The sequence below is a fragment of the Propithecus coquereli genome, unplaced genomic scaffold (genome assembly GCF_000956105.1).
Source record: "Propithecus coquereli isolate 6110/MARCELLA unplaced genomic scaffold, Pcoq_1.0 Scaffold33, whole genome shotgun sequence".
Classification (NCBI taxonomy): Eukaryota; Metazoa; Chordata; class Mammalia; order Primates; family Indriidae; genus Propithecus; species Propithecus coquereli.
Window position 1 is genome coordinate 6,583,149 of NW_012148952.1, and position 8,917 is coordinate 6,592,065.

The 8,917-nt window shown below is 49.2% G+C and overlaps 1 protein-coding gene across 1 annotated transcript in view; it reads right to left on the minus strand.

The window, feature by feature from the left end:
* Positions 1-8,917, minus strand: part of MGAT5 (mannosyl (alpha-1,6-)-glycoprotein beta-1,6-N-acetyl-glucosaminyltransferase) — a 213,135-nt gene that overhangs the window by 42,281 nt on the left and 161,937 nt on the right. The gene's annotated exons all lie outside the window — the stretch shown is intronic.

Here is an 8,917-nt window from a genome sequence, read left to right on the forward strand (position 1 = left end):
TGTGGAAGGAAGAGAAAGAAGAAGAAGAGGGAAGAGAGTGAGAAAAGAAAGCAGAGAGACAGGAGAGGAACCAGGGCCTGGAGCCAGTGTGGTTCTGGCCCCACCTGCAGCCGTTCCTTAGCCTACATTCCCCAGGTCTTTCTGGGTCCTTATAACAGCAGCAGCTCCCCAAACTCTTCCCAGACCTCTTCTTTTACTTGAATTACTCCCAGTGGATTCCAACCATCCAAAAAGAGGCCTCTGTGGACATCTTGCTGGCCTTAAAGCAGAGACTGAGGGGTAGAAGAGGCACACATCTCTCCTTTATGCAAAAGGAGACACTTCCCAAGAAAAGCCAGCTGCCAACTCCTGAAGATGGACCAAAGGCCCGCAGCCTAGGTCTGCGGTGAACAGTGAATAGGCCATCTGGTTCCTGTCCTGGACAAAACATTCACAGTAGACAGACTCAAGATTAGGATTCCCAGACTAAATGTCTGGAAAAGAATATACTAGGTTACGCGTGTATTGCCATCGAATCCCAGAAAAGGGTGGTGCTCCCTGACGTACAACAAGGGTGCAAGTTCAGGCAAATATTCGTCTTTATTATGTAAAGACTAATAAGGTCTGCGAACTTATTAACACCAAGCATGGTCTGAAAGTAGAACGTACCTTCCGAGAGGATTTATGTAATTTCACGGATGAGAAAATGCCAATGGGCGACTAAAGGACAAAAATGTTTCAAGCATAATTTTAACCTTTGATGTTCATGTGACAATTAGGTGATTTCACCTCAGGTCTCTTGTTGCCACTTGTCAGAGTTCTACAGAAATCTGGCGAAAGTGAACCACACTACCTACTCCAGGTGAAGGTGTCACAGGAGTCTCTTGTACCGAGCTACTCCCCAGCCCCCAAGTTCTAAAGGAACCCAAAAAGGCAACCTTCGGCTCAGATCTTGTTCCTGAATTTCAGATCCGAATATCCTGAACCTTTCCCACCTGGTGTGCTGCAGCCACTGCCAACTCGACAGGTCAAAAGGGAAACCCTCGCCGTACCTGACCAGGATCCCCCGTCTGCTCCTCAGCTTGGTGACTGGCCTCACGCTCCCAGCCAGTCCCTGCACCAGAATCGCACTGTCATTCTGCCCCCAACCCCTGCCGACACACACACTGAATCAGTCACACAGTCCTGTGGATTCTGCCTCTGTAATGTCAAATTGGTCTCTTCCTCTCTAGGCCCTGATCCTCCCTCACCTGGATTACGCCAGGATTAATCAGCATCTTAATACACCTCCCTGCAGCTCAAAAGGTGATGCAATTTGTCTAGGATTTCTCCAAGCAAGAAACAGTGCTCAGACTGACTACAAAACAATTTGTATGGCTCAATGCTGTTTTTGAAAAATTCTTTAACTATGCAAAGCAATGCTATGCATATGGACAATGTTTGCACACATGAGCACTGTAGTTAAAGTATAAAAGCATGCACGGGGATGATACACACCAACTTCCAGAAACTGACTGAGGAGAGAGGGAGGGTTTGGGGAGGTGGATGGAGCTTTAGCAATGTGTATATTTCTCTGCTAAAAAATAATGAAACATATTAGTATCTATAAATCTGGGTGATGGGTATATTGATGTCTTATTTTTTAGACTTCTGTATATCTGATATATTTCAGTTAAAATACAAAAATTTAAAATATATGCAATCAAAAAATGAAAACCAGTCTAAGACTCTGAGGCTTGCACCACTGCCGTCACGCCAGAGGGCTCAGCTCTTGCCATCAAGGTGTTCAAAGGCTCCCCTTCTCTCTTTAGTGTACACTCTTACCTTTGTGTTTAAGAAACAGAGTACTCGGGTTTCTTGAATGGAGGATGTCCCTGTGTGCCTTTCCCCAACCCATGGGATGGACCAAACTGGGCAGGGGTACAGTATAGGGATGGGGACGTTTTCCAGCACAGACCCCCCCTCCCAAACCCTTCCCTGATTTTGGGCATCCGAGCCCAGGGTGAAGGTGACACCATTGACCTGAGTGTCCCACTGATCCAAAAACTGGATCAAGATCACTCCCTAAAAAGCTTTCCTTCTTTCTCTGACTTAAGAGGCAAAGGTCAAAGAAAATTATCTACTCCAAAAACTCTATCACCTACAAATCTCTTGAGACACAGTCAAAAGGGACTTGCACTGTCACATCACAGCATGCAACCACCCATCTCCCAAACGTTCCAGCTGAGCAACCTGCAGCCCCTAATGCTTGCAGTCTCTAGTTCAATTTAAATTCCCATTAAAAACAACTGATCTAACTGATTAAAATTTAAATCCACCTAAGCTCTCAGAGGGGGAGGAGATGCAAAGGAGAGCACCAGCTAGAGTCAACCAGTAGCGCTGTCAGCGTGTCTTCAGTTGTCTACAGCTATAGCTGGAGGCAAGTACATGGGCAAACCTGGTCGTAAGATATTTAGAGCTTGGGTAGAAACCTTTAGGAAAACAATTCAATCTAAGCAATATTCATGTGAGTCCACAGCAGGCGGTGGTAGAATACAGATCTGCAAAACCAGAAGCTCTTTCCCTAACTTCTTTTTAAATTTTTACTGATACATAATAGTAGTCCATTTTTATGGGGTACATGTGATATTTTGTTACACACATACAATGCGTAATGATCAAGTCAGGATATTTAGGATATCATCACTTTGAGTATTTATCATTTCTGTGTGTTGGGAACATTTCAATTCCTCTCTTCTAGGTATTTGGAAATGCACAATATGTTGTTGTTAACTATAGTCACCCTACTCTGCTATCAAATATTGGAGCTTATTGCTTCTATCTAACTGTACGTTTGTGGCAACTGACCAACCTCTCTTCTTCCCTGCCTCCACCCTTCCCAGCCTCTGGCATCTATGACTCTACTCTCTACCTCCATGCGATCCACTTTTTTAGCTCTTACATATGAGTGAGAACATGTGGTATTTGTCTTTCTGTGCCTGGCTTATTTCATTTAACATAATAACCTCCAGTTCCATCATGTTGCCGCAAATGACCAGATTTTATTCTTTTTTATGCCCAAATGGTATTCCATTGTGTTTACGTACCACATTTTCTTTATCCATTCATCTGCTGATGGACACTTAGGTTGTTTCTCTATCTCGGCTGCTGTGAATAGAGCTGCAATAAACACAGGAGTGCAGGTATCCTTTCGATGCCCAACTTCTTTTTTAGCTGGTGAATTAGTGACATAGCAATGTTCTCTGGCAATGGCAGTATTCCGAGCTTTGGGCTGGAGTGGATGTTAGACACTTTTCTCCCCAGCAACACCCCTGTTTCCCACTGCACGCACACACATCCTGTCTCCCGGACACCATTTCCCCTTATCCACCGGCAGCTTGTGACCTGGTGAAGCACCCCGGCCCAAACTTGGTGCACCTGAGCCAATGGGGTTCTCCCTGGGAGGTGCTGCATGGGTTTGGAAAGTCAGTCCCTCTCCGGAGTGACAGCAGTGAGCTGCAAACCCAGGTTGCCGAGGCAAGCATAGATCCCATGCCGTGGAGGTCAAACTCAAGTGAGGGAAAAATTAAGCCCTAACAGAGCAGGCCCCGGGGGAAGTGTGTGTCCTGGCAGGCCTTGCTCCACGGCCCAGGTGGTGTCTGAGCCCAGGTGCGCCCCTGCCCTCCTCCCTGGGTTCCAAGAGTCAGCCAGTCTCTGTGGCCTAAGCTAGTAAAGTCAGACTTGTGTCATTTGCAGCAGTAAGAGTCCTGACAAGGGCATTTGTGATTAAATGTTTTATTTTGACCACTGTGGATTTTTAATCATTTTTAAAGCACAGATTAAGCATCCCTAACCCCGAAATCTGATACACCTCAAAATCCAAACTTGAGCACTGACATGATACTAAAAGAAAATGCTCACTGGAGCGTTTTTGATTTTTGGATTAGGGATGTTCAACTGGTTAAGTATTTGCAAATATCCCCAAATCTGAAAAAAAAAAACAAAAACCTGAAATCCAAAACATTTCTGGTTCCAGACACTTCAGATAATACCCAACCTGTAGTAGCTTCCCCGCTCCTCTGCAAATACAGAGATGGGCCCATTACATGGTTTTGCAAAAACAGTTTTTCTTTAAGGAACACAAGGCTGTAGAGTGTGCCCTGACCAGAACCAGCCACGGGAGTCTTTTGCTACTACTGAGACGTCACTCCTGGAAGGGCTGTGGCTGGACTCGTCCACTGAACTGAACAAAGATCTTGTAAATCTTTCTCGACTACGGGCCTCCTCCATCAGCTCCAGTTCACCTGCTCCTGCGTGAACTGCTGCTGTCGTCTCTGAGCTCCTTGACTGGCTGGTGACACAGCCTTGGGTGCCTTCTCAGGCTCCCGACTGCCTGCCCTTCTTTCCCTCTCAGTCGGCACTTGCACGAGCCAGGCCGCCCTCCACTGCCCGACGGGATGGGCCCCCCTTGCTGAACGGCACCCCAGAACTACAGGGTAGCTCTCTGGGAGGCAAAGGCCAAAGGAGAACAGGACATAAGAGGGAGCAGGGCAAATAAGATACACCTTTTCTTTCTCTTCCACACCATGCTCAGGTAGAGCTCCTCCTTGCAAACCTCCCAGGGGAGTCCAGAGTGTCCAGTGTGCTGGTGTGTCTGTGGCCCCTGGTGAGGCAGGAACCGGTGTGGTCAGACGCCATCGTGTTACCCTGCACTTCCCTTTTCCCTCACCCTACTGCCCTGGGTTTGCACCTCCTCCGCCAGCGGAATCCTAGCGCTTTCATCTTGGCCTCTGGCCCTGCCTTCTAGAGGCTGTGGGCCAAGACACTCTCTCTGGGCTCTCACCCCTTCCCCATGCTCCTCATTGGCACTAGTTTCCAAAACCGAAGGCTTTGTTCCCCTGTATAAAGGCCGCCAAGGTTCCTCATGTTTGGTGGGGTGAGAGAGCCCTCCTCAGCTCTGCATACAAGACCCTTCACAACCTGGGCCTCTGCCAGCTCTCCAGCTTCGGTCCTCGTCACTCCCTCGTCTGCTCTGCTTAACGTCTGCCTAGCCGGCTTATCCCTCAGTCCCAAGCCTCTCCTGTTCTCTCGCAGACACCTGGCCTGCCACTGCTGTTGCCAAAATATCCTTCCTTCCTCCCGCGTGGATCCCTTCCTCGTCATCCTTTCCAAGCTGGTGGTCCTGGATCCGCCTTGGGAAGGTAGCTGCTACCTCCTCTGTGCACCGAGTATCTTCCTGCTTGGCCTCTGTGGGCTGTGCTGTCTCTGGCTGCTCCCAGCTAGCTGGACCTGTGAACTTCCCCAGGGCAGGACACCAGGCTCTGCAGAGGCCAGGCACAGCGCAGGTGCTCAGTAAATACATACTGGCTGAGGGGGACAGAGAGCACACAAGCCGTGCATGGGCTCGTGGAAAAGACGGGTCTCTGGCAGGGCCCACTCCCTCAGACACCGTCCGAGGACCTGCCCGTCCTCCCATCCTGCTTCACTAGCCAAGTTCCCCCACCTGCACCTTGCACCTCAAGATCCATCACTACACTACCTGAGGGTATAGTCCAATAAAAAATACGGAGAGTTGCAAATCTTAAGAGGTGTGTCTTATAGTGGATTTATCTTTTTAACATAGCTATCAAGGATGAGCTTCTCTCTCAGGAGTTGTGAGGTAAAAAGAGAGAAGGGAGAGGGGAAAGAGACAAAGAGAAACTACCTTCTCTGCCTGCTCTTGAAGTCTAAAATTCAACAAGGATGAAACATTCTTTTATTCTAAGATTAGAGGTAAGTTCTAACATGCAAATCTCTATGCATTTCAGCAGTGAAGCAGAAATAATTTACATTACAAAATGATTTAAAGCGCATGCAGTCCTTGCCTCATTTATCTCAAGTAGCCACCCAAGGTCAAGGTCGAGGTGGGTGTATGGGGGGGTGAGTGTCCTTGCCACGTCCCACTCAAGCCTCATGGGGCTCTAGAAGACCCTCGGAAGTAAAGATTCTCAAAGCCCGTCCAGCCTTGCCCCTTCCTTCCCAAACCCTCACCTCTCTAGGAGACAAGATGGTGCTCGCCTGGGACAGTGGGAACAGAAGGGGAACCTGCTCTCTTGTCTCCAGCCTGGTCTTGGGGTCTGCCTGCGGGCCCGTTACGTACTGGACTCCACACTCGCTCCTGACTTGACCTCACCTGGCGCAAACTGGAAGTCACCTAGGGCGATACCGAGGGGTTCTAGGACCCGCCCCGTCCAGGGAGCAGGAAGGAGGTTATAATACAAGCAATCCACCATCTGATCGGGGAGAATTGTGGTCTCCGGTCCAAAGAAAGGCACTGGGAGATCTGAGGCGAAACGGGTGGTACGGAAGTATCAGTGAGCCCCGTTTTTGTAACTTGCTGGCAAATTTCCCATCTATAAATGGGAATAATGTCACTTCGCAGCTGTAACAGACACCTATTCCATGTGCAGTGCTGAGCTAGAATTGGGAATAAAATGAATGGAAGAGCTGTTTAAATATGTGCCCTTATTTTAAAAAATATGATGCTAATACTGCCCCCAAAGCATAAAACGGGACAAGCTAGAGGAGAAAGTTCTGAGGTGGCGTGGCGCATTCATCTCACTGCAAGACTCGAACCAGGGCCCACGCCCCCTCCGGATCTCTCCACCCCAGCCGGTAGTCAGTGTGGTCGCTGCCCAGTGCTCGTCTCTCAGGGCTTTCTCTGCACTAGCACCAGAGCTTTCTGTCATTTAACGAATGCCTCTTAAAGGACGCCGGGGAACCACCAGCCAGTTTGTGAAAACAAGAAACCTTTGACATGACCTCCTTTCTGCTTTAAGAAGGGCAGGAGGACTTCAAATCCTAAAGCTGGTTTTTTTCCCCCGATGCAAATGCAGTCACTTATGGATAATGACGCCCCTTCATCTGCTGACTGACGAAGTCCTGAAGCAACAGAACCCACCAGCTATGCCACTGTGCAGAAAATAGGCTGGGGGGTCGCAAACAGACGCCCATGGCCCGACGTGTCAGCAGACTCCTCTGTGAGCTTTCTGCTGTCGGCTGGGCGGTAATTGCAGAAAACACTGTTTAGAGAAAAAGAGAAAGCTGTCACGGTGGAAGGTTAGGAAAACTAAGAGGCTGCCTTGGCAAAACTGAAGCTGCATGTTTTTTACAAGCTCCATGAGGTCCGTGAATCGTGGATTGAATAGATTTGACCTGACAGTCTCACATCCTTTCTGAATGAGCAGACGGTGTCCTGATAGGCTCTGGCCAGAGCTGACAGTCACATACTATGTAAAGGCAAAGGAGAACCGGTACCATACAGGCCCAGCCCGAGACAGTCTCCGGGGAAGAATTTCGAACCACTGGGGCTGGGCACCACCTCGGTACAGAGTAGCAAGGTCACACTGGTGGTTAGCATGATGGGGCTTCTCCTGACTTTTAAACTGAGTCCCCAAAGACCAGCAACCAAACAACAGGAGCCAAGTACCCCCCAGAGTGAGCAGCCAGCCCTCCTAAACCCGGGCAAGGGCACAATAGGCACGTGGAAGAGGTGCAGCCAGCCTGCATCTGCCCCCACTCTGAGGGAGGAGGAAGAGGAGGGATGTCCTTGGGGAGCTGTTGGCTTGTCCCCCAGCTCTACCTAGCCAGGAAAAGGCCTGTAGAGGACCACCTGGAGAGCTTCATGTGCATCCCCAGGAACTTCTAGGGCACACAGATTAATGCCAGACCCAAGCCTCAGGTCAGAGATGGGGCGGGGCAGATGTCCTTTAGGAGGCAGCTGGAGCAGGGCTGGCTTTGGGAACTGTCAGAGCGTCCAGAGTTTCTCAAAGGGACGGATGGCTGTTCCCCTTGGTGCAGGTGTAGGCTGCACAGAGGGTACCCTACTGGGTCCTATGGGCAGGGCTCTGCCCATGGGGGCCCCTCAGGGGGTGGGTGCTGGAGACCAGGGGCTGAGAGGGAACCATGCCAGCAGGCTGAGGGAACAAGTAGTACTACAGATGGGTGGGTGCAGCCAGACCCACCAGAGTCTCAGAGGAAATCTACGTTAGACATCTGCGGCGTCAGTCCTGCACGCAAGAGTTTTTGCCATCACCCTGCTGTCTCCCTGGAGGAGCTACCAGTGGCCCTATCGGGGAACAAGAAGATGGTGGGGAGGATGAGGAGGTGACCCACAAGCTGGGGACACAGAGAAGATGACCACACGTCCCACACCCACTTTAGGCTTCTCAGATGAAACAGCAGTTGGCAGCAGAGCAAAGGAACTTAACCTGAAATGATGTTGAGAGCTTCCATTATTAAACTACAGTGGAGACTTTAATTATTACACTCAGGTTCTTCCTGGAACTAAAAGAAATAGAAGTTTTTTTTTTTTTTTTTTAAATTTAACAGTTATAGGGTCTGCCCAAAACTGTGTCCAAAGGGTAGAGAAGAATAACGTCCTAGTTCAAAGGCTCCAACACTGGTTCTTTGCTTGTATTTCAAATGGATTCCCACTCTTCCCACTTAATTACACAAGGTGACTTTTGGTGGCAGATGATCATTTTAAGTTACATAAATTTATGTGTGGTTTAGTAAAACACAGCATACCCACATGATTTCATGGATATTAATTAGGACAAACTTAACATGGTTGTTTAAAAAGATAAGTCCGTTTAAAATAGTGCTGACGGAACAGTTGATATATGGATTTGGTGTAGAATGACTGAAGTTTGGAAAAGCAGCATGTGGTGGACAGCTTCATTGTATAGGTGAGGACGCCAGGTGGCACGCAAGAGCCAACTCGCAGAGAGGTGGGCGGCCCAGGGCAAGGGTGTCAGAGCAGCAAACTGGCACAGACTTTATCAGGTGAGTGGGTGGGCCAGAGAGTCAAAAGGAAAAGGTGGGTGCGGTGGCTCATGCCTGTAATCCTAGCACTCTGGGAGGCCGAGGCAGGCGGATCGTTTGAGCTCAGGAGTTCGAAACCAGCCTGAGCAAGAGC